The 26,118-nt window shown below is 43.8% G+C and overlaps 1 long non-coding RNA gene across 1 annotated transcript; it reads right to left on the reverse strand.

Annotated features, from left to right (window-relative positions):
* Positions 1-3,740: 3,740 nt before the first annotated feature.
* LOC129703575 (uncharacterized) lies at positions 3,741-14,737 on the reverse strand. The gene is made up of 3 exons (XR_008724586.1): positions 13,551-14,737; positions 9,455-9,575; positions 3,741-8,955 (listed from the first exon to the last, which is right to left on the reverse strand). It is a non-coding gene; the product is annotated as an uncharacterized LOC129703575 (long non-coding RNA).
* Positions 14,738-26,118: the final 11,381 nt, after the last annotated feature.

The raw sequence follows: 26,118 nt of genomic DNA on the forward strand, positions 1-26,118 counted from the left end.
AACTATTATACAAGGCCATAAACGCTAATAATAATACCTTTTGCGACGGGGTCTTTCAGCGATTTTTCGTTAATGATTTACTAGGCTGAACATTTTCGATTGCAACAGCCTAGTAAAAATCGCGTTTTAAACCCGCCCCCTCTAAACAGCGCCAGAATCACGCACACGGCCTGGGGCAGATTCTCAAACAACGCTCAGGTAGGTTTTGCAACATACCTACTAAGACGATGATCAGAAAGGAGATAGAGAGCTTAGTGATCTGATCTCTGTCACATCACTAGATGTGTGACACAATAGAATGTCATACATACTATGAATGTAGAATGACACAATGAAGTGCATTTATTTCTCACATCTGGAAGTGAATGTAAATGTGAAATGGCGGCGCCTCGCGGCAGCAGCCCCTACAGTCCGTTTGTCCTTTTTTAAATTTTTGTCCCGTTCAATGCTGTGGTTTTTATATTGTTTTTAACTGTGTATGTGTGGGGAAACTTTAAATCACTTCCCTGCACGGGAGACCCGACCTTTTCCCTGTCGGGTCTCCGTTGTCATTGGGGCCTAGCACCGTGGTTCGGCCCCCAGCCGGAATGACCTGGGGGCTCCAGTCGCAGAGCCTGCGGACTTATCATCGTGGGGCTGGCCGGCCTCGGAGTGTGGGGAGTTGTGGTGGCGCGCAGCTGCAACCAAGTTTCGAGGCTTTGGAGGCTCCAGAGGAGAGTCCTGTGGACGGTGACATCGGGACCCTGATGGGAGACTGCTTTTTGGAGCTCCCGTGGCGGCAGCTTCTCCCGCCCGAGTTGCTGGACTGAAAATAACTCGGAGCGGGGCCTGACATCGCCGGCGTGGCTTTAACAACCGTGGGACTTGCCATCGCCCACCGGGGCTCCAACATTAAGACCCGGAGTGGGGCCTTACATCGCCGGCGCGACCTTAACGGCCGCGGGACTTACCATCGCCCGCCTGGGGCTTTAACATCGGGAGAGGATGGAGAGCAGGGGAGAGACAAGATTTTGCCATCCATCACAGTGAGGAGGAGATTCACTGTGATTGGTGTCTGTGTGAATTGAGTTGGTTGTCTGTCTTGTAAAATTGTTAATTTTTGTTGTATGGCTGCAGAAACCAAAGTTCCGAATGGAAAAATAAAGTTAATTGAAATTGAAATTGAATAGTTGCTTCCAGAAAGCAAGCGGAATTATCTAGCAGCCCGGGATGATTTGGGAGATCAAGGAATGTGCAGTAATGCAGGATCTGCAGATCTCTGGAAAGGTATCAATTGATTTACTCTCATCGTCAGATCACAGTTTCACTCAGATAATTAATTTTTTATATTTCCATTGAATAATTTTCTTAGAAGACGCACATTCATCGGTAGGTAGTTTAATTAGCCATTGCAAATTGCTCCTGGGAGTGTGTGGGAGTTGGGGAATCTACGGGAAGGGGGGAAAATGAGCGAGAACCTGAGGATAATTAGACTGGATTAGATTCACATAGGATTAGTGTAAATGGATGGTTGATGTTCGACGTAGACTCAGTACTCAGTGGGCTAAAGGGCATGTTTCCATGCTTTATCTTTCTATCTATCTTTCATGCTCAAGGGACAGGGTGTCAGATATGGCGTCTCTGATGTGCTGATGGTAGGTACGGGGCTGTAATTTGCATCAGAAATCTATGTGAGCTTCTGAAAGAACTGGTGGTTTCATCACTGGACATTATCATCCAACTTTCTACAGAATGGTGTGAGATTTACGTGCACACTGGTGTTTCTTCGCATCCATTTCATCCAATGTCAGTGCAGTGCAATATCTCCGCAATGAGATTGTCAACCGCATTGGTCAAGAAAATGACAGGGGTTATTCTCTCAATGAAGAAACTCTTCTTACTCATGCTGGCTGCTTAGAAACATTGCTGTTTGAGAGGGCCAACCACAAGCAACCAGCATTCATTAACAGACTGTTGTGCACACTGTAGTTCCACCATGTAGTCCTCACTGAAAACTGTGACCTCATAAAATCTCAACTGCAACCTCAACTTCAAGTCTATAAATGCTCCAATTCAGGCCAAGAGGTCATCAACTCGAAATAATAAATGTATTTCTCTCTCCACAAATGCTGCTAGACTATTGTGTATTTCCAGATAATTCTTCTCCTTCAAACCCAAGGTAACACTGACTCACTTTTTCTCAAGGCCCAGAATCATTCTCACCTGCAATTGCCAATACATGCCACTTCTCACTGCCACTGCTCATCATTGCTTTAGAGTGACCATTGATTCTCTCTGCTAAAGAAGTGCTGATATAATACCAATGCCATTACTTCAGGCTTCCACAGGTCCACCATCGATTTTTCGGCAACTGGAGGACCGGCATTTCTGTTAATCCAGCCAAAATTACGAGAGCGCACTTGAAATCCCCTCCCCCCGGAAGTCCCCCTGAAAATGTGGCGCCTAGGCCGGATGAGTTGGACTGTCTCAACCTCATCGGGACCTCCGCCGCCAATTGGCAGGTCGAATTTGCCCCGAGCGGCCGGGGCTCTGGACCTCTGGTACAGCCGGAGCCAGCATATCCCTTTCCATAGCCCACCTTGTGGGCCAATATCTCAGCCCCTCAAAACCGATAATCCAGCAAGGCTCTGGATCCATTGGTACGGGGAAATTGGTGCTGAACCTGTACAAAATAAATGTCAAGGACTACTTTCATGTGGCCAATACGCTGCCATTAACAACAATTCTCCCCGTTGGATTGCAACCTTGTCGTGGCCTTGGAGCTTGTGTGTCTCAGTGACCCCTAGAGCTATGCCAGCGGGAGATTCGTCTCCTGTTCGGGTTTCCCATGCTGGACAGGTCGAAGGGTAGAGGCGAGACGAAGAGCGATCCACTGGTCCTCCAGATTGGGGGTTGAGCACAGGGCTAATGGATCAGGGCAGATGCCAGCCCCTTTAAACATCACGGACAGCTCAGTGTGAAGTGGTGCTGGAATTATATATGTGAAATAGTCTTGGGAATTTTATTATATTTTAAATTATAGGTCATTTAGTTTGTTGTGAAGTGGCGCCGGATTTAACTCCTCAGTCTATTAAAATTGAATGATCTCACTGAATGAAAACATGCAATTTGTTTCCAGGCAAATATCCAGTGGTTGAGAATTAAAGAGCAGTCATCAGTGTTATTAAACGGCCGGTTGTAGTCAATAATACGGTAACCGAATGATATTTATTCATTGCTAGAGAGGACAATGTATACATAGTGAGGTTAGTGAGCAGCCTCTAACATTAACCGCTCCTCGTACTGTTCTGTTGTGTAGGAAGGAACTGCAGATGCTGGTTTACCCTGACGATAGACACCAAAAGCTGGAGGAACTCAGAGGGTCAGACAGCATCTCTGGAGAGAAGGAATGGGTTACTTTTCAGATCGCGAATCTCCTGGTTGCTACCCGGACCTACCTGATCTCCCGGTTGCCAAACACTTCCCATTCCCACACTGACTTTTCTGTCCGAGGTCCACTCCAGTCAGAGTGAGGATAAATACAAATTGGAGAACAGCATCTCATATTTCGCTTGGGCAGCTTACAGCCCAGTGGTATGAATATTGATTTCTCTCACTTCAAGTAACCCTGGCATTCCCTCTCTGTCTATCCCTCCTCCACCCAAGTCGCACCAGCTTCTCGTTTTCACCCAACGAACAGCGAACAATGATCTGTTTCCTTTATAATCGTTACTTTTTTGCCTTCATTGTTCTTTACAATACATCATCATCTACATCTCTCGCTTCCCTTACCAGTCTGTCGAAGAGTCTTGACCCGAAACGTCACCCATTCCTTCTCTCCAGAGATGCTGCCTGTGCCGCTGAGTTACTCCAGCTTTTTGCGTCTATCATTGCCCTTCTTCAGACTGTTCTGTTGTATTGACCGAAAACGAACAATGTAACAGTACCGGCGACTTAATGAATGAAATGGAGACACGCGGAATTAAATGGACTTGGAATAACTGGGGCGGTGGGGTTTTATCGAAAAGTGACTACATGAAATTGGTGGAAGGAAATGGGCAGGCGAGGTTTCGGGTCAGGGTGGTCCGTCTTCAAGCTCCATGATCCGCTGAGTTCTTCCAGCTGGCAAATGGAGACACCGGGGACCACAGATGCTGGCATGTTGAGCGAAACACAAAGTGTTGGAGCAACTCGATGGGCCGAATGGCCTAATTCTGCTCCTATGACATGAACTCACAAAGTGTCGAAGTAAGCCAGAGGGAATGGATAGGCAATGTTTCGGGTCATGTCCCTTCTTTTCGAGTCGAATCAATGTCTGTCCATTCCCTCCGCTGATGCTGCCTGTCCCGCTGAATTGCTCCAGTGCTGTGTGAGTTCCTCCAACACTTTGTGTGTGTTTTATGATCATGATTCCAGCATCTGCAGTTTCCTGTCTCTACATAAACTAGGCCTCAGCAACACTGAGTGTACTAACCGGGAGATTATGTTGCTGCTGCCAAAACACCAGTTGGCAATGTATGCTCGGTAGATGTCACATTGCGCTGCAAACGAGGTCTCCCGGCAGACAGACGCAAAGTGCTGGAGTAACTCCGTGGGACAGGCAGCATCTCTGGACATTTATAAAGCATTACATTTTGGAACACAAGGAACTACAGAAGCTGGTTTACGAAAAAAATAACAAAGTGCTGGAGTAACTCAACGTGTCAGGCAGTATCTGTGGAGAACATGGACAGGTGACGTTTCAGGTGAAAGAAGGGTCTAAAGTTTGAAGAAGGGTCCCGACCCGAAACGTCACCTATCCAAGTTCGCCGGAGATGTCTAATCTTCAACATTTCACTTCCGGCACTCAGGCCAAACCCACGAGTTACTCACGACTCACTTCGGTAAACCCACGGGCTACTACAGTATTACAACGAGTTTAAACGTTTCACATTTTTTCTTCAGGAGTAAATTTGACTCGTGGAAATCTTTCAACACGTTGAAAAATGTTCACGAGTTAACAAGTTTCCCGAGTACCTGCCATTACCGTTATGAGTCGCTAAGTTACGCCCCCGAGTTCCGACGTTCCCGCTACGTTAATTCTACATGATTACCACAAGTTTGATTTGTTTTTAACTTGGGATCACTCGTGGGTGGATACGCACCGTGAGACAGGGATTTTACTCAGGCAGCATCTCTGGAGTATTAATAGGAATAGGAATAATTTATTGTCACATGTGACAAGGCACGGTGAAATTATTTGCTTGCATACACAATGTATACGAATAGCAGTCACCTACGGAACTGACAAAGTTACAAAGCACGCCGCTCTTCCTATTTATTGTCCCCCACGTTTCGGGTCCAGACCCTTCTTCACACTACTGACATTTCTGGGCCTATTTCCCCACTGTCCTTCATCTTCCCTATTTAGTTTTTAGTTTTACAGATACAACGCGGAAACAGGCCCTTCGGCCCAACGAATCCGTACCGACCAGCGATCCGTGCACATTGACATTTACACCAAGCCCATTAACCTACCCACGTCTTTGGACCATTTTCTTATTTGACCTATATGTTAAAACTTTCACACTGTAAATATCAGCTGGATATTTAAAATCATTTATTTATTTATCAGTATTTTTTGGCATTCATGTCTGGAGCGGAATATATTTTTTGTCCACTTTTTTTCCCCTACTGCGTAGCTGTATGAATTCTTGGGACTGTATTTGACGCTGGTGTATGTGAACTGTCTCCTCTTCCACCATCCCCACTCTCCAACCGGGCACAGAGTTTAACTTATGATGTGTGTTTGCCGTCCGGTCTTGTGTTTAGTTAAGTGAAACGTGTCATTATTTATATCGGGACGCCTTCTGCTTTGGGAGCTCTCCATTAACGCCAAGCAGTTGAGGAGAATTGACTCCAAGACTGATGCATTTTAACGATGGGCTGCAGACAATGCTGATTAAAACAGACAGCTGCCACACAAAACTGACTAAAACACACTCAAAGTCATAATCCATTTTAACCTGGTTCAATGCACTCTCCGTAAACCAGAGATGAGAACAATTGCAATGGATCAAACAACCTTAAGAGTGCAAAAGAGCAGAGAGACCATCTCTGCTCATACCACGATTCAATATTGGGCAGTGTGCCGTGGCTGGATAGCTTACTTTGAGGGACAGCCGCCAACAGGTACACCACTGCATGAGAAGAGCCCACTTGCAAACAAATTCAGTAAATGTCATAGGTACACAAAAATGCTGGAGAAACTCAGCGGGTGCAGCAGCATCTATGGAGCGAAGGAAATAGGCAACGTTTCGGGCCGAAACCCTTCTTCAGACTGAAACTGTCTGTAAATGTCATGTTCAGTTTAAATCCTGCTGACTTTGTTTGATTTAACTTTAAGTGTGGATTTATATTTTCATTGTAGTGTAAATAATTTCATAGCATCTGTCTGTTCTTGAAGCAGTGATTATCATGCATCTGCTTGTCTGATTAGTGTAGGTAGATCTCACAACATAGCCATTGAGTGCATTGCATTGTCTGTTTTATTGCCAGAATTTAGGCATGTGCTACATTTCACAGCTGAATGAGAGGAAATACTGGATATACTTCTTTGTGTTTTATTTGTTAATTGACATGTATGAGAAGCCCTTTTTCAAACCACTATGCTGTTTGCTGTGGTGCTCCTTTTCCCATGGTGCAAAAATGTGCTTTATTTATTGAACAAGATGAATAAAGACTTTGTTTCCCATTCACTGTGCTGATTGTCTTATTTTCCGATCTACTGAGAGGTTAAACTGTTTTACATTTAAAAAGCACAGCACATGAGGCACCTGAGTCCTCCACTCTCACAAATGATTGTGAGAATCAAGATGTGAATAGATTGTATCACTTCCTCTATTTTGTGTTTTATGATGAAAGGAATATTACATTCAAGTCATGAGACTTTGGAATTATATTAAATTGAAGACTTGCAGACATCAATTTGATTTTGATAACAAAGAACTCTCTTTTATTGTGCACAGAAGTAAACAGTGAGAATCAAACGGATTTGTAAAAAGCTTTTCAACACTATAACCATTAGAAAATGTGGGAGTATCCAAAAGAAACGAAAACATGCTCAAACAGGCAAAAAACAACATAAACATACAGATAGTAGCCACGGGTTAATATGGTAAACTCACGGGCTACTACAGTAAACTCACGGGCTACTACGGTAAACTCACGGGCTACTACGGTATTACAACGAGTTTAAAAGTTTCAAATTTTTCCTTCAAGAGTAAACATGTTGAAAAATGTTCACGAGTTAACAAGTTTCCCCAGTACCTGCCGTTAGCGTTACGAGTCGCAAAGTTACGTCCACGAGCCCCGACGTTCCTGCTACGTTAATTCTACGTGATTACCACGAGTTTGATTTGTTTTTAACTCTGGATCACTCGTGGGTGGACTCGCACCATGAGACAGGGGTTTAACTGCGCTGGGATTGCTGTTCGGCGTGGACTCGGTGGGCCGAAGGACGTGTTTCTGCGCTGTATCTATAAACTAAAATACGTTAAACTAAAGATGTGTGCAAGCAAACAGATTGCCTTCCACAAAATTACATTTAATATAAATTCCCATTCAACAGGATTGTTTAATTATCACATAGAATCCAGGCACAATGCTAGCTTGAGTTCAAAAATTGGTGGAATGCAAGGTACAATTATTACGAATCAAGTCAGTAATAAGGATTTCAAATTGTTCAATTTTATTATTTCAGCATAATCAATTTTATTGTTTCAGCAGAATGGATTCATGAAAATTTAAGGAGCAAGTAAATTCCAAGTTTGTGTTGAGCTTATAATAGATCGCAGTGACAATATATTTTAAAATATTATAAATATTTATTTCTTAGAAGCGTGAAAACAGGATCAGGGAAATTACAAACAAAATAATATATAAAAATGCGTCATCTTTTTAATGAGGAGAACCAGGTTTGCAGGATAACATACACGCATTCATAAAAGTGCAGCATTGAATAACAATTTAAAAATCAGTATCCGGTTCATTGGGAATTATAGTGCAAATTCTGGGGTTATTGCGTATCCTGCCTTGAAAATATATCAGTTTTGATCCCTCCATACAATCTAATGCAAGAATGTCTATTCAACATGTCTCTGAAATAAAAACATAACGTGAATGCTTTCTTTCTCCTGCCTCTATATGTAGAAAAAATGCAACAATCATTCTGTGCTTTGCATTGAACACCATTAGTATGGTTTATGAAAATAAGTGACAATTATATACATTCATCAATACAGGAATTTATAAAACATGGTGAAAGGGGAGGGGGGGGGGGGGGGTTCCATTAATCAGTAATGCAAGAGCTATCAAAAAACATTTGCATTATCTTGGAAAGCAGGCAATTGATTTGTGACAAAAATAACATGTAATGATTTCTCTGCAAAACTTAGCATGAGGGAAGCCTCAGAATACTGAGTGTGGGGATCTCCACAGGCAGCATTGTTGCATTTGACGCTCCAGGATCTACTACTGAAACTAGAGATAATTTTCTCTGGGAAACCAGTATAGAATATTGTAGGGGAACAAAGAGAGATTCGAGGGAGCAATATCTGACTCTAAATTGACAAGGCACCATGCGATCCAGTCATATTTACAATCATAATAAAACCATATATGTCAATCAATAAGACACACGGACAACACCGCACTGCAGAGTGGGTCAAATTTGACTAATGTTGTTTGAATATTTGAATCTTGCTTTGATGTATGAATTTCCTAATTCCTTGGAAACATAGAAAATGTGAAATTGTTGAATATTAAAATTGAAAGTTGATATTTTTGAATACTCTTTTTGGCCGGTAGACCATCACAGGGAATTAATATCATGTTCAGCCACACGGCGTTCTTTGGGAGACTTCTTCCATAAGTTGTTTCACTTTCCAATTATCTAGATCTGCGCATCTGGGTTTGTCTTGGCCCTCGACAAAAAATCTGAAAAGAACGAGATTGGATTTACTTTTATTGTTAATTATATATGTCAAAGCTCTTAATAAGCTACAGAAACATAGAGCCGTGCAATATGGAAACAAGACCCTTTAGTCTATGAAATCCATGCTGACCATACTCATTGACACTGATCCTCTAAATACACTCAAGTGTATAACTTTATCCTATATCCATCCCATAAATTCTGACTCCTATTCATTTTGGACAAATTTCATCCTGGATTGAAGAAAGGTTTCGGTGCCTGTGGAATTAGATTTCAATAACATTCAATTCTTCAGAAGAAGAGAAAAATCCCCCAAAAAATCAAAGTTTGCACTCAGTGGTCTATCCTTGACTACGCTGCATTGATAGCAGGCATTTCAAATGACAGTCACACAATTCTGAATGATACCATAGCAGAAACATTCCACATCAGGATAAAAATCACCAAATCAAGGTTTTATATGCAAAGAGGCTGTGAGGCAGCGAGAGACAGGATACTCACAACACAGCATCAATTTTGCATTGTCCATCTTTTATCTGAATTACATATTCCGTGATCCGGTTCAAAGGGGGTAGTCTCTTTCCGAATTTAGTACAACAGGTCTTTTTTATTGAAGTAGGAGCTGGAAAACAAAAGTGACGATACAGATATATCTGTAGAAAACAAACTGATCACTGACTCCAAAAATTGCATGCAAAACACTTTTGTTGGACAGTAAAATTCTCAATGAACATTTATCTATTATATATTAAAACTGTGTGTGTGTGTGTGTGTGTGCCAGGTTCGGCCTTCTCTGTCACGCCGCCTCAAGCCAAACATCGCATCTTCAACCGCTGATTTTCCAGCAGCAGGGGAACAGCCAGCGCGACAGAGCCGGCGTCTTTAAAGTGCCGAGGATGCGAAGCCTCACACTCTCTAACCAGCTGTAGTGGGGGCCAAACCTGGGGTTTGGGATGGGGCCGTGACCGGGGCCATAAAGAAGGCGCCCCACGCCCGCCAGCAGTCTCTCTCTCTCTCTGCCTCCCTCCCCATTCTTCCCCCCTTTCTGCCCTCTCTCCCCCCCTTCTCCCCTCCTCCCCCCCCCTCCCCCTCCCCTCCCTCTCTCCCATTCCTCTCCCCCCCTCCTCCCACCCTTCCTCTCCCCCTCACCCCCCTCATCTCCCATCCCTTCCCCCTCTCTCTCTCCACCCACAATTCCCCCACTGCAACCCTCTCTCCCTCCCTACCTACCCCCCTCTCCCCCTTCCCCTTACCCCCTCCCTCCCCATTATTCCCCCCTTTCTGCCCTCTCTCCTCCCCCTTCTCCCCTCCTCCCTCCCCCCTCTCTCCTCCCCTCTCTCTCTCACTCCCCCCCACTCTCAATCACAGCTGATCTTTGGCTTGAGCGAGCGTGACAGAGCCGGCGCGTCAGCGGCCTGTCGGCCCGCGGGCGCATTGAGGGCGTACGCAGCGTCTCGCGTCTCGACGTCGTACGCCTGGCCGGCAGGCCCACTCAGCATCTCGTCCGCGCGCCCACTACACCCGCCCCGCCCCCTCCCCATACTCGGGGTCTGAAACGCCGAGGATGCGAGGCCTCACCGTGTCTGATGGGGCCGCTTTCACAAACTTAACCGTGAGCGGCCCCCGCGTTTAACCAGGGCTCTGGGAACTCGGCATCTGATGGGGACGAGGCTTCGAGGAGACTGAAGAAGGTCCATCTGTCTCCTCAGATCCTGGTGAACTTCTACCGCTGCACCATCGAGAGCATCCTTACCAACTGCATCACAGTATGGTATGGCAACTGCTCTGTCTCCGACCGGAAGGCATTGCAGAGGGTGGTGAAAATTGCCCAACGCATCACCGGTTCCTCGCTCCCCTCCATTGAGTCTGTCCAAAGCAAGCGTTGTCTGCGGAGGGCGCTCGGCATCGCCAAGGACTGCTCTCACCCCAACCATGGACTGTTTACCCTCCTATCATCCGGGAGGCGCTACAGGTCTCTCCGTTGCCGAACCAGCAGGTCGAGGAACAGCTTCTTCCTGGTGGCTGTCACTCTACTAAACAACGTACCTCGGTGATTGCCAATCACCACCCCCCCCCCCCCGGACACTTATTATTATTTATTCAAATCATTTGCTATGTCGCTCTTCCAGGGAGATGCTAAATGCATTTAGTTGTCTCTGTACTGTACGCTGACAATGACAATTAAAATTGAATCTGAATCTGAATCTGAATCTGAATTCCAGAGGGAAGGCAGTGACAACTTCGAATCCAGGAGCAGAGTGGCTCCATTAATGGATTCATTCCACAGAGAGTTCTCATCCCCTCTGACCCCCTCCCCTCCTACCCTCTCCCTTTCCCCCCCACCTCCCCCCCTCTCTTCCCCCTCTCCCTTCCCCCCACTTCTCCCCCCTCTCTGTCTCCCTCTCTCCCCCCCCCCTTGGTCCCCCCTGCCCTCTCTCCCCTCCCTCTCCCCACCCCCCCTTCCTCTCTCCCCCCTCCCCCCTCTCTCGCCCCCCTCCTCTCTCGCCCCCCTCCTCCCTCCCTCCCTCTCGCCCCCCTCCCTCCCTCCCTCCCTCCCTGTCTCTTCACTGTGACTGGTTTCAATGGACACCAGCACTGGGTGCAAAATGCACTGGAACTTCATAGTCCTGTGCTAACCAGGTTGGAGATAATCACTCTATGATAAGGTGGCAAGGTGGTTATTGTGGGTTATGCTAATTAAAAAATAGTCTATTGAAACATATAACGATGTGTTTTAACCAATCTAACCACCTGCAGCCAATAATAATTATTGCTATTTTTGCTTATCTCCTGCACAAATTAAAAGATAGCATTGTTGCCACCAATGATATTTCATTTGCAGCAGCTTTGAAAATGTACGTTCAGCTGCTGCTCTTTACATTTTAATTAAGTGGAAATGTTCATAATCATAATCATACTTTATTAGCCAAGTATGTTTTGCAACATATGAGGAATTTGATTTGCCATACAGCCACACCAATAAAAAGCAACAAAAACACACAAAATACATTTTAACATTTACGTCCAAATTAAACAAGAAAATTTACAGGGAAAACCCTATAATATTTAGTGCTATAAAAATTTGGAAACAATTAAAAAATTCATTAAAATTAGATAACTTATCTCTTTCTCTTCCAATCGTGAATAATTCATTGTTTAAGCCTTCATGTTTAGACGGGGGTTTTACACAATGGAAGAATAATGGAATTAAAAATATGGGACACCTTTACAAGGAAGGCTCCTTTTTGACATTTCAGGAGTTGCAACAGGTTTATGGACTTCGAGGGAATGATTATTTCAGATATCTTCAACTTAGAAATTATGTTAAATCAAATTCTAAAAACTTTCGAAATAGAAACCCAGAGATTCTTGACGAATGTTGGAATAAGCATCCTAATACAGAAAAATTAATATCTTTTATATATAATATCTTATTAGACAGTGACATCCCTATGACGGACTTACACAGACAAGCATGGGAAAAAGAATTAAATCAGGTAATAACGAAAGACACTTGGGAAGAAAGTTTACAATACATACATCAGTGTTCACTAAACGCCAGACACTCTCTAATACAATTTAAAGTAATACATAGGTTACATTACGCCAAAACAAAATTACATAAAATTTTTCAACATATCTCACCTATATGTGATAAATGTCAACATTCAGAAGCTACGTTATCGCACATGTTTACAAGCTGTACAAAAATTAAAAATTTTTGGGTAAATATTTTTAGTATAATATCCAAAGTAACCAAAACACAACTGGAACCAAACTCAAAATTAATAATACTCGGAATATTAGAATAAAATCAAACACTTAGAATAACACAAAGAAACTTTATCGATTACAGTTTAATAACAGGAAAAAAATTAATCCTAAAATTTTGGAAAGGCCCTACGGCCCCCACAATCAGAATGTGGATTATAGAAATGACGGAGACCTTAAACGTGGAAAGAATTAGACTTGCCCTGTTGGACAAACAGGAATTATTCGTTGGAACATGGTCTCCTTTTATTGAGTACTTAAAGGGTCAGAATAGTTCAGCACAGGAACCTGACTAGCACCCGGACTAAAGATTGGATGAAATACTACACTTTGAAATATACGAACATATCTCGAATGATGTCTTTAAACTTAAACAAACTTTTCCATTCTTCCTTAATTACCTTTTTCACCCCTCTCTCTTTTTTTTTTTATTTTTTTTTATTTTATTTTTTTATTTTTTTTATTTTCCCCCTCTCTTTCCCTCTTCTTTCCCTCTATTTCACCTATCCTTTTAGTTCTATCTAGTTATAAAAAAAAAACGAAGAAAAATGTAAAAAATATTGGAGACAATGTAATAATAACTGTCAATGTTATCATTTTAAAAATGTAAGACAGTAATGATGTAATAGACTATGTACTTATCTCCAATAATAATAAAAATATAAATAAAAAAAAAAAAAAAAAAAAAAAAAAAATACATTTTAACATAAACATCCACCACAGCAACTCGTTACATTCCTCACGGTGATGGAAGGCGAAAAAAAAAGTTATCTTCCCTTCTTAATAGCTTGTAAAACAGCTTAATTGGGATAAACGTTTCACTCACCTCCAAACACTGGCCAGATGAGGACACCGAGACAAGTTAGTATCACAAGAACTTGCTTCATTTTCTCGAGAGCGTTCCTCACTGGTGACACCACTGTAAAGATTTTAAGTTTGTGTTCAAATCGCACCTTATATATATATCCTTTCAACTGGTTGGTCTCCTATACTTATTCCGTGAGTGGAGGTGGTCACTGGGAGGTGGCTTTACTGTTCCCCTATGGAAACTCTGATTAAGTGACCAGATTTGAGTATAGTCCCTGCCCCTATTTTTAACAGTTTATGTTACATTCCTGTTCACTTGAATCAACTATCCAAGTGAAGGTGATAACTTAATGGTCATTGTGAATGGTGCTTTAGTTTTAAATTGTATATGTTTTAATGTTGATCAGTGTACAAATCTCTTCGATGGTATTTAAAAAAAAAACTTGAATCTCCTTGCCTGGATTGATTTGTTAGTTTTATACAGATAAGCATGTAAGCATGTCTCATTAGCATATCTTCATTCCTGATCAAAACCACAAAAGTGCCTTTGTAGAGTTACTCTGAACATAATGACAAAGCTTTCATACTCATCACAGAAATATGACCATCAGTATATTCACTTCATTATAGGATGGTCAATTGTAGTGCAGTCATCAGATACCCAGACTGACTCGTCATCATGATATGCAACAATATCTTAAGTAGATTTATGTATAGGATGTGAAAAACAGTCACAAAACAGTGATTACAGCTGGCTTAAGGTCCCAATCAAAGCAGGTAGTGTTAAAGAGTTATTGAATCATTCAACACTGAAATGAGCCCTAGGTCCATCAAGTCCACACTGACCAACTGAGACAGGCCCTTGGTCAGTTCTCAAGTCCACACTGGCCAACTGAAACAGATCTTTGGTCCACCAAGTTCATACTGACTGACTGAAAGGTCTATGATCTACTGAGTCCATGTTGACCATTGACCATCCATTTATACTCATCCTATGCTAATACTATTTTATTTTCCTCACACTGTTCAAAGCGGCCTGGAGTCTACCACTCACCTACATGCTAGGAGTAATTTTGTAGTTGCATATTACACTATCCACCTGCATGTCTTTGGGATAAGGGAGGAAACTGGAGCACCCGGAGAAAACCTGCATGGCAATAGGACGTGCAAACTCCACACAGAAAGCACCAGAGGTTGGCAGCAGCAGCTGTACCGGCTCCATAACTGTGCTATCGTGTAACATTGTGACTCAGGGACCAAAACAAAATCAAAAAGCTTTAACCAGAGTCCAGAAACTGACCAGAAGTTGTAGAGTGGTAAATGGCAAGACTCAAAGCCAAGGACTAAAACATTTCCAACATGATGCATCAGAACCCATTGTTCCATTAAGCAGAAAAATAATGTACATGGAAAACAGGTACTTATTTGCTCTAAGATGGATTTCCTCATATACTTTATTAGTAATTTTTTTTAGTCTTATAAAGATCGAATAGAATTGGTCAACATGAACCTTCTCCCAGTCCCTCTTCATTCAACCCATATTATTTTGGTTGTTGCTTTGTCTGAAATTTATCTAATTCTCTTAAAATACGTATAATGGTAGATTATGTCAAACCTGGACAAAACAATGTTTGTGTTACAATGAGAGAAGCGAGTGTGATGTGAAAGGAAAATCTCTTTGGCAGCAAGTAGTTTAGAACTCAAATTTACTTCACTGTAGATTGGATGTTAAGGAGACAGTGAGGCTTGTAAATGATATATTAGAATTGTTCTGGGTGAGGAATCTTAGTTGTAGGATTAGATTGGACAAAGAGATGTTGATTGACTTGAAACAGAGAAGGTGAGGAGATGTGACTGAGGTGTACAACAATGACTAATAAAGAGAGGGGCGCTCCTTATTAATAGAGGGTAAAACAATCAATAGTCAGAGATTTTACTTTTTGATGAAAGATATACGAGGGATGAAAGGATCTCTGGCAGCAAGTAGTTAGGATCTCTTAAGATCTTGAATGTACCATGTAAATGTGGTGGAAACACATTCCACCAATGCCTTCAGTAGGGCATTGAATAGCTAGTTGAGAGACCACAACCAGAATGTGAATTATCAACTTCAAATTTAAATCCTTTGCTGCAAAGTTATTTCAACCACACATATCTGATGCCACATCCACTGATTTCCCTGTTTTTTAAATATTTGTTATTAAACCTGAGTTGAGAATACATTGGCATGGACGGGTTCAGTAATGTTCAGGAAGATGCTACATCCATTTCTCAGCATGGCACTGACAATAGCTTTCTTAACTTACAACTAAGAAAGTTCATCTGTTCCCCCAGACCCTGTCCAACTTCTACCGCTGTACCATTGAAAGCATCCTGACCACCAGCTTCACGGTATGGTACAGCAGCTGCACCACAGCTGACAGGAAGGCACTGCAACGGGTGGTGAAAACCGCTCATCACATCATCGGTGCCCCGCTCCCTGTAAAGCTGCCCTCCACCACACATGGTGTCTGAGACGGGCCGGGAAAATCATTAAGGACCCCTCACACCCCAACCATGGACTATTTGCCCTCCTCCCATCAGGAAGGCGGTACAGGAGCCTCAGGTCTCGCACCAGCAGGCTGAGGAACAGAATCTTCCAAAATACCATTACCCTGCTGAACTCACAGGCCCGACGCTAGCTTTCTTTTATACCCTTTTATCTGTATATATTTATTTGCCTTTGTACTAGATCAATTATATCCACATTGTACATATTGTTTTAACTAGTATTTTACTACGTTGCACTCTGATTAGATGCTAAACTGCATTTCGCTGTACCTGTACTCGTATTTGCGCAATGGCAATAAAGTTGAATCTAATCTAATCTAATCTAAAAAACAACTACTGGGAAAAGATGTGGCCATGGCACTCGTAGCGAGATGCACCCACCAAATCTTTGCAAGCATTGACACTTCAGACTTAGCTCAGGTCGGGCAACTCCTTGGCTGCCTATAAGTTGGACACATGATAGGGTGGCGGAATGGCGTAGCTGGTGCCTCACAGTGTCAGTGTCCTGACCTCCGTTTGTGTCAGCATGGCGTTTGCACATGCTCCCTGTGACCACGTGGGTTCTTTCTGAGTGCTTCTGTTTCCACCCATCTCCCAAATGGATGACACGAAGCTGGGGGGCAGTGTTAGCTGTGAGGAGGATGCTAGGAGGCTGCAAGGTGTCTTGGATAGGTTGAGTGAATGGGCAAATGCTTGGCAGATGCAGTAAAATGTGGATAAATGTGCGGTTATCCACTTTGGTGACAAAAACAGGAAAGTAGACTATTATCTGAATGGTGGCCGATTAGGAAAAGGGGAGATGCAACGAGATCTGGGTGTCATGGTACACCAGTCATTGAAAGTAGGCATGCAGGTGCAGCAGGCAGTAAAGAAAGCAAATGGTATGTTAGCATTCATAGCAAAAGGATTTGAGTATAAGAGTAGGGATGTTCTACTGCAGTTGTACAGGGTCTTGGTGGGCGGCGCGATTCGGTGGGCGGCGCGACTCTCGTCAGCAGCGGCCTCTGCAGTCTGTCCGCGGTTTATTATTTGTGTCTGTGTTTTAATGTAGTTTTTGTTATTTTTTATTGGGGTGTGTGTGTGGGGGGGGGGTTGGAGGGGGGGGGAAACTTTTTAAATCTCTCCCTGCACTGGAGACCCGACCTTTTTCGTCGGGTTTCCGTTGTCGTTGGGGCCGCAACGAGGAGCGGCCTCCAACAGGAAGAAGCCGGGGACTCTGGTGCTACGACTCACCGTCGCCTTCACGGGGCTGGCCGAGTCCGGAGCGGGTGGAGCGGTGGAGGAGCGCTGCTGCTGCTGCCACTGCTGCTGCTGCTGCTACCGAAGAGTCGGAGGCTCCAACGGCAGGTCTGTGGACGGTAGCACCGGGAGCCCGCGGATCCCTGGAGGGAGACCGCTTTTCAGGGCTCTCGCAACGGCGACTTCCCCTGCCCGAGTTGCGGGGTTGAAGAGCTCCTGGAGCGGGGCCTGACATCACCGCCCCGCGAGGCTTGGAATGGCCGCGGGACTCTGCGAGCGCACGCCGGGGGCTCTAACACCAAGACCCGGTGTGCGACCTCGCATCACCCGGCGTGGCTTTAATGGCCACGGGACAATTGCCATCGCCAGCCGGGGGCTTTGACTTTGACTCTGACATCGTGGGGGGGGGAGAGTGCAGTGGAGAGATAAGTGTTTTTGGCCTTCCATCACAATGATGTGATGGATGTTTATGTAAATTATGTTGTGTTGTTGTGTCTTGGGTCTATTTGTTTGTAATGTATGGCTGCAGAAACGGCATTTCGTTTGGACCTCAAGGGGTCCAAATGACAATTAAATGTATCTTGTATCTTGTATCTTGTATCTTGGTGAGACCACACCTGGAGTATTGCTTACAGTTTTGGTCTCCTAATCTGAGGAAAGACATTCTTGCCCTAGAGGGAGTACAGAGAAGGTTCACCAGACTGATTTCTGGAATGTCAGGACTTTCATATGAAGAAAGACTGGATAGACTCGGCTTGTACACGCTAGAATTTGGAAGATTGAGGGGGGATCTTATAGAAACTTAAAACATTCTTAAGGGGTTGGACAGGCTAGATGCAGGAAACTTATTCCCAATGTTGGGGAAGTCCAGAACTAGGGGTCACAGTTTAAGGATAAGAGGGAAGTCTTTTAAGAACGAGGTGAGAAAATCATTTTTTACACAGAGATTGGTGAATCTGTGGAATTCTCTGCCACAGAAGGTAGTTGAGGCCAGTTCATTGGCTATATTTAAGAGGGAGATAGATGTGGCCCTTGTGGCTAAAGGGATCAGGGGGTATGGAGAGAAGGCAGGGATAGGATACTGAATTGGATGATCAGCCATGATCTTATTGAATGGTGGTGCAGGCTCGAAGGGCCGAATGGCCTACTCCTGCACCTATATTCTATGATTCTATGTTTCTATGTGTGTGGATTGGAGGTAAATTGGCCTCTGTAAAATGTCCCTTATGTGCAGAGAGTGGATGCGAAAGTGGGATAATATAGAACTGGTGTGAATGGGCGATCAATGGTCAGTGTAGACTTCATTAGCCAAAGGTACCGCTCCCTCCATAACTCCCTTGTCAATTCTTCCCTTCCCTCTCGGTCCACCCCCTCCCCGGGCACTTTCCCTTGCAACCGCAAGAGATGCAACACTTGTCCTTTTACCTCCCCCCTCGACTCCGTTCAAGGACCCAAGCAATCGTTCCAGGTGCGACAGAGGTTTACCTGCATCTCTTCCAACCTCATCTATTGCGTCCGCTGCTCTAGATGTCAGCAGATCTATATCGGTGAGACCAAGCGGAGGTTGGGCGATCGTTTCGCCGAACACCTCCGCTCGGTCCGCAATAACGAAGCTGACCTCCCGGTGGCTCAGCACTTCAACTCCCCCTCCCACTCCGCCTCCGACCTCTCTGTCCTGGGTCTCCTCCATGGCCACAGCGAGCAGCACCGGAAATTGGAGGAACAGCACCTCATATTCCGTTTGGGGAGTCTGCACCCCGGGGGCATGAACATCGAATTCTCCCAATTTTGTTAGTCCTTGCTGTCTCCTCCCCTTCCTCAGCCCCCCTGCTGTCTCCTCCCATCCCCAGCCTTCTGGCTACTCCTCCTTTTCCCTTTCTTGTCCCCACCCACCCCCGCCCCCGATCAGTCTGAAGAAGGGTTTCGGCCCGAAACGTTGCCTATTTCCTTCGCTCCATAGATGCTGCTGCACCCGCTGAGTTTCTCCAGCTTTTGTGTAACCTTCATTAGCCAAAGGACTTGCTTCCATATTGTAACTTTCAATCAATCTATGATGAAAACCAGGATGACCAGGAAAAGCTAATGAAAGTCCCTCAGGTGGGCAGGGCAACAGAATCAAATGCCATGGAAGTATAAAAAGACATTCAGGGTATAATTCATTTACCTATCTGAAAAATAATAACTCTGTTCATCCAGGTTGCTATGTCAGGTGAACACAATCAACTGGAAATCACAGGAAAGGACCTGCCACTGGAACTGGTGTTTGAGGTAAAAAATGGCAACAAAGGGAAGAAGGAAGGTGATTGCACAGTGGGATAACAAACTAGAGATTGTTCGAAGGGAGCCACAAGCAACTGCAGATGTTGGAATCTTGAGCAAAACCCAAAGTGCTCGAGGAACTCAATGGGTCAGGCAGCATCTGTGGAAGGAATGGACAGATGATGTTTTGGATCAGAACTCTGCTTCAGACTGATAGGAATAGCAAGCAATTATAGATACAATACATTACTAAAGTTTTCTCTTGGGAAGAGGTTTTCTTCTCTTTTCTGGGGCTTGTAATTGTTTTATCCATTGTTAAAGCTGAAACAATCAAATGGTCATAGAGTTCTCCAGCACAAAAACAGTTCTAAATGGCCTTCCCCTTATTCTTAATCTGTGGCCCCTTTTTCTGGACTCTCCAAACATTGTGAATATGTTTCCTGCATCCAGCATGTCCAATCCCTTAACAATTGGGTGATGGGCTGTTGATGCATGTAGGGTGCGGATTCCGTTTAGGGTTAGCCATTGCTTTTGATGGAGGTCAACTTCAAGCGCATGTTGGGCAGATTGTTCGTCAGCATGGAGGGGAGGGTCAGCGTTATCCTCGATAGTGCACTAATCTTTCAACATCCTCTCCATTCTGCGTATGCTGGAAGGGACGATATGAGAGAGGACAGGAAACCGCTGCGAAAGGCTTGACTTAATTGTCCCTGTGATACCCGCATTGCAGAGTTAATCACAGTCAACTCGTTTGGTGTGGCAGCTATTAGCCCAAGCTATTCAACAAAACTCAGCTGTTGAGGTTGCAACCTTCACGTGGTCCACCCTGTTTCGACTAATGCAATCAACCCGACATGCACAAACAAATCATTTTATATTTTTCTATAAGATATCCTCTCATCCTTCTAAATTCCAGTGAATACAAGCCCAGTTGTTCCATTCTTTCATCATATGACAGTCCCACCACTCTGGGAATTAACCTCGTGAGCATACGTTGTACTCCCTCAATAGCAAGAATGTCCTTCCGTAAATTAGGAGACCAAAACTGTACACAGTACTTTAGGTGTGGTCTCACCATGCCCTGTACAAGTGCAGAAGGACTTCTTTGCTCCTATACTCAAATCCTCTTGTTATTAAGGTCAACATGCCATTCACATTCTTCATTGCCTGCTGTACCTGCATGCTTACTCTCAGTGACTGATGTCCAAGGACACCCAGGTCTCATTGCACTTCCCCTTTTCCTAATCTGACACAATTTCGATAATGATTTGCCTTCCTGTTCTTGCCACCAAAGTGGATTATCTCACATTTATCCACATTGTACTGCATCTGCCATGCAACTGCCCACTCACCCAACCTGTCCAAGTCACCCTGCATCCTCATAGCAACTTCTTCACAGTTCACACTGCCACCCAGCTTTCTGTCATCTGCAAATTTGCTAATGTTACTTTTAAATCCTTCATCGGAATCATTTTACTTCAGAGTCACGTGAGTGACTACATGAAGAAACCGCCAGGACGCATGCGTGTCATATCGGTTCACGCATTGCGAAACGACAGGCAGGGTGGAGCGTTCCCCCGCAGCGGTAAATTTGAAACCGCGACCGACAGGTAAGTGAATTACTCTGCGGTCATTTTTTGTTTCCCGCGCTGTTTTTACAGGGGGAAACTGGACAAAAATAGAGTCCACAAGGGCTGCGTCTAAAGCTGGCTGGGGAGGACCGCGGAGTTGCGGGCAGCCAGCAGCAGCTGAAGGCACCAGCATCACCGTGAGTGGGATCAGCTGTGCCAGACTTGGCACCCGTGCCGGCCAGATCAACACCACGGCCGGGCGGGAAGACTACTAACACTTATTTTCTACCTAGTGTTCAGGGATATACAATTGAATTTGTGCACAAAAATTGCGTTCGTGCCTTCACGATAAGAAAAACTGGAAGCGCATGCTGAACTGGAGAGGCTAGATGCTAGGGAATCATGGGGAAATCCCAACACGACTCTTTGGAATTTGTGTCAATATCTTTACGAAAAACAAAAAGATGTGGTTACCAATCATTCAGTTCTGACAAACCTGAATACATTGTGCAGTAGATTCATTCAAAATTGGAAACCTTGTTACTGCCAAACAATTGATTCCATAGGCTATTTTATGGATTGCATCCATTAAAAGATGCTTACTATACGGTGCCTATGCGGAAGGATTGTAGACGTTATTAATTCTAAGCTAACACCTTCCACCACTAAGGACTACTTGAGGTTCACCTTTGACTTAGTATACATGTGGGTAACTTATCAAAGGAAGGTACAGACTTAACTGAGTCCAACAACCTCATTGACATCAGTAAACCACTTATTCGACTGGTAGCAAGGGTAATTGGCAATACTGTGGCCTTTCCAGCCACACTGTTTGACCTTTGTATTACCAATAATTACAAGGACAAAGGTATAAGCACTTAAAATCAATACTGGTCATGTGTAGAGACCAATGAGGCTACCAATCTAAGCAATCACGGAATTACAATGATAGGGGAAATATTGGGCATTGTTCAAACCCTATAATTGTCAGCAACCATTCAGTGGTGCTACAAACTGATGCCAGTGTTCATGGTTGGCGTGTTACTAACCCCATCTCTAGTTGTGGATATAGATGGGATGCACAAGAAGCATCATTGCTTCAGATACATGTCATAAACTACTTGGAAATGTTGGGTGCGATCTATGGACTAAAATCATCCTGTTCAAAAATGCATCACCTGCATGTTAGACTACACATTGATAACACCACCATGGTGACATATACTAACTACATGGGTGGAATCAAATCGGTATCATGTGATAATCTGGCTAACACAATTTGGCAATGGTGTATTCAGAAAAACATTTGAATATCTGCTAGTTACCTACCAGGTAACCTCAAATTTAATGGCAGACACCAGGTCACGCAAATTCAAGACAAACATTGAATGGATGTTGGACCGCGAAGTGTTTGCTGATATTGTAGCATGATATGAAACACCAGAGATTGATCTATTGCATCTTAATCACCAGTTGCCTATCTGTGTTTCTTGGGAATCAGACTGGGGCATCAGCGATGGATGCCATCTCGCTGCATTGGGGGGGGGGGGGATGTTCTTTCTATGCATTCCCTCCTTTCTGCTTCATCAATCGGGTATTACGCAAAATCCAACTAAACATGGCTCTCTGTTCCGAAATAACCAGATTGTTGGTTAATCCCGTAACGGGCGGGAAAGTCATTCCTACCATAATAGGACAAATGTGTTCGTCAGCAGAATCTTAACTAACCATTTCCGGACCTGGGACTACCGAACCGAACAATGAACATATACAGCGGCTCACAGGCAGTCCACGAAGAAACTATATCGGGTCCACATCGGGAAGTGGGAAATATAGTTCTAGGAACAACACCACTACTGTACGACGAACATAACTCTGTTCTGAAATTCCTGGCTAGCCTCCACTATGATGAGGGGCTCAGTTTAGTGCCACAAACTGCGCCAGTAGTGCCTTTTCAGTATTCTGGGGCAAGGATCAGAGCGTCATTCTGTCGGGTCTCACCCCCTGGTGACTAAACTCATGAGGGGAATTTTTAATATTATCCCCAAGGACTAGTTTCCCTTATATGGTATATGAGTATAGTCCAACATTACTGAGGAATTGGTCACCAGCTACAGCTCTGTCCCTGCATAGACTTGCACATGACATGGTCATGCTTACGGCATTGGTCTCAACACACAGAATTCAGTCTTTACATAAATCAAGGCTGGATAGTAACACCTCTTCTACGAGTAAAATAACTTTTTACATCCACGAATGAGTTTAACAGAACAGACCGGGATCGTCAGGCCTCATATAGAGTTCAGTGCATACCCAATAGATGATTGCCTATGCATTATGAGACATTTGTTCTTATACATAGAGAACTCTAAACAGCACAGAGGCAATGAGATGTGACATTGCAGAATCAAAATTAGATCTGTATCATGATTATCCCATAAGACAGGGGCTATAATTGTTGTTAATAGTTCATCATGGAATTTCAATGTCGGATTTATGTTTGAATACGTTAACACTATTTCCTCCCTTAGTCAATTAAGGCAGTTGTGAGGCATGGACTCGTTTCCACGGCATGAAATCACGGAGCTTTGAAATCTTCACGTAGTCACTCACGTGATTCTGAAGTAAAATAGTAAGATTAAACGAGAACTTACCAGTTTGATGTTTGATCGTTATTTTATGAGGAGTAACATTGAGGGATTACGTGCCCTCCGCTCCCACCCTCGATCATAAAGTTCAACTGGTATCCTTTTATCTCTAATCTTACTATGTTCAGGTCATTATTGTTATCTGTGATTTCACACCGCTGCTTTGAAGAATGACATGCATGCGTCCTGGCGCGTTCTTCACGTAATCCCTCAACGTTACTCCTCATAAAATAATGGTCGAACTTCGAACTGGTAAGTTCTCATTTAATCTTACTATTAATGTATATTGTAAATAGCTGCGGTCCCAGCACCATGAGGTTATTGAGGCCTCAATGGAGAAACACCTTTCACTTATGCTGGCTGCTTAGAAACATTGCTGTTTGAGAGGCCAACCACAAGCAACCAGCATTCATTAACAGACTTGTGCACACTGTAGTTCCACCATGTAGTCCTCACTGAAAACTGAGACCTCATAATATCTCAAATGTAACCACAACCTCGTCTATGAATGCTCCATTACAGACCAAGTGGTCATCAACTCAAGACAATGATTTTATTTCTCTCTCCACAAATGCTGCTGGACTATTGCGTATTTCTGGATATTTTTTCTCTTTCAAAGCCAAGGTAACACTGACTCTCACTTTTTCTCAAGGCCCAGAATCATTCTCACCTGCAACTGCCAATACATACCACTTCCCACTGCCACTGCTCATCATTGCTTTACATAGAAACATAGAAACATAGAAATTAGGTGCAGGAGTAGGCCATTCGGCCCTTCGAGCCTGCACCGCCATTCAATATGATCATGGCTGATCATCCAACTCAGTATCCCGTACCTGCCTTCTCTCCATACCCTCTGATCCCCTTGGCCACAAGGGCCACATCTAACTCCCTCTTAAATATAGCCAATGAACTGGCCTCAACTACCCTCAGTGGCAGAGAGTTCCAGAGATTCACCACTCTCTGTGTGAAAAAGGTTCTCCTCATCTCGGTTTTAAAGGATTTACCCCTTATCCTTAAGCTGTGACCCCTTTAGGGAGACCATTGGTTCTCTCTGCTAAAGAAGTGCTGATATAATTCCAAGGCCATTGCTACAGGCTTCCACAGGTCCACCATCAATTTTCCGGCAACCGGTGGACCGGCATTTCTGTTCATCCAGCCAAAATTATGAGAGGGCACTTGAAATATGGCCATCACAAGAGTTCAGCCATCACATGTCCAAACAGAGCATGGGTTTGGACCAGAATGATTTTAATGTTTTTATTTGCAAGCCAATTGACAAAGGCTTCCCTGCGCACCCATTCTCAAATTATTTATGTACCTATAGAGTCATTTGAGCCAATATACCTTTGATCCGGATCACATTACATCGCACTGCATTACATCTATGAATGAAATCCAGAAAATGTTATAACTTTGAATGGAATGCAGACTTGCTATCCAATATCTAACAGGCAGTAGCTACCACCCAGGCTGAGTGTGCGCTGACACGGCAACTGGAACCTCCTTGGGAAAAGTGGTCTTAACTGAATAAGCCCAGTTTGTATCCTTGAACAGTCTTGCAAAATATCATTGTGTTGTTAATCACTTTGCATGCTTGCCTGCAAATTAATAGTAAGATTAAACGAGAACTTACCAGTTTGAAGTTTGATCTGTATTTTATGAGGCGTTACGATGAGGGATTACGTGAAGAAGCCCACCACGACGCATGCGTGTCATTCTTCAAAGCAGCGGTGTGAAATCACAGATAACTGTAATGACTAAACATAGTAAGATTAGAGAAGAGATACCAGTTACATATATGATCAAGGGTGGGAGTGGAGGGCACATAATCTCTCATCGTAACTCCTCATAAAATACAGATCAAACTTCAAACTGGTAAGTTCTCGTTTAATCTTATTATTTTACTTCAGAATCACGTGAGTGACTACGTGAAGATTTCAAAGCTCTGTGATTTCATGCCGTGGAAACGAGTCCATGCATCACGTCTGCCTTGATGACTAGGAGGAATTGTGTTAACATAATTTGGACATGAATTCGACATTGAAATCATAAATTTATTAACACAAAATTATAACCCCTTTTTATGGGTTTAAATTAATTTACAGAACTTAAAATTGTTTCTGCAAACGTTCCAGGTTTCATTACTAGTTTGGTGTAAAATAATTGGAATGTTTTTTCCCCAGGCCATCCTGCTGCCTTGAGGATTTGGTCCACTTGTACATCCAACTGTATCACCGCCGATGTAGCTGAAGCCCTGGTGGAATGAGATTTAAAAATATTTGTATCCACCCCAGCCTGTGTTAGCACCTGTTTCAGC

This window comes from Leucoraja erinacea, chromosome 14 (genome assembly GCF_028641065.1).
Source record: "Leucoraja erinacea ecotype New England chromosome 14, Leri_hhj_1, whole genome shotgun sequence".
Lineage (NCBI taxonomy): Eukaryota > Metazoa > Chordata > Chondrichthyes > Rajiformes > Rajidae > Leucoraja > Leucoraja erinaceus.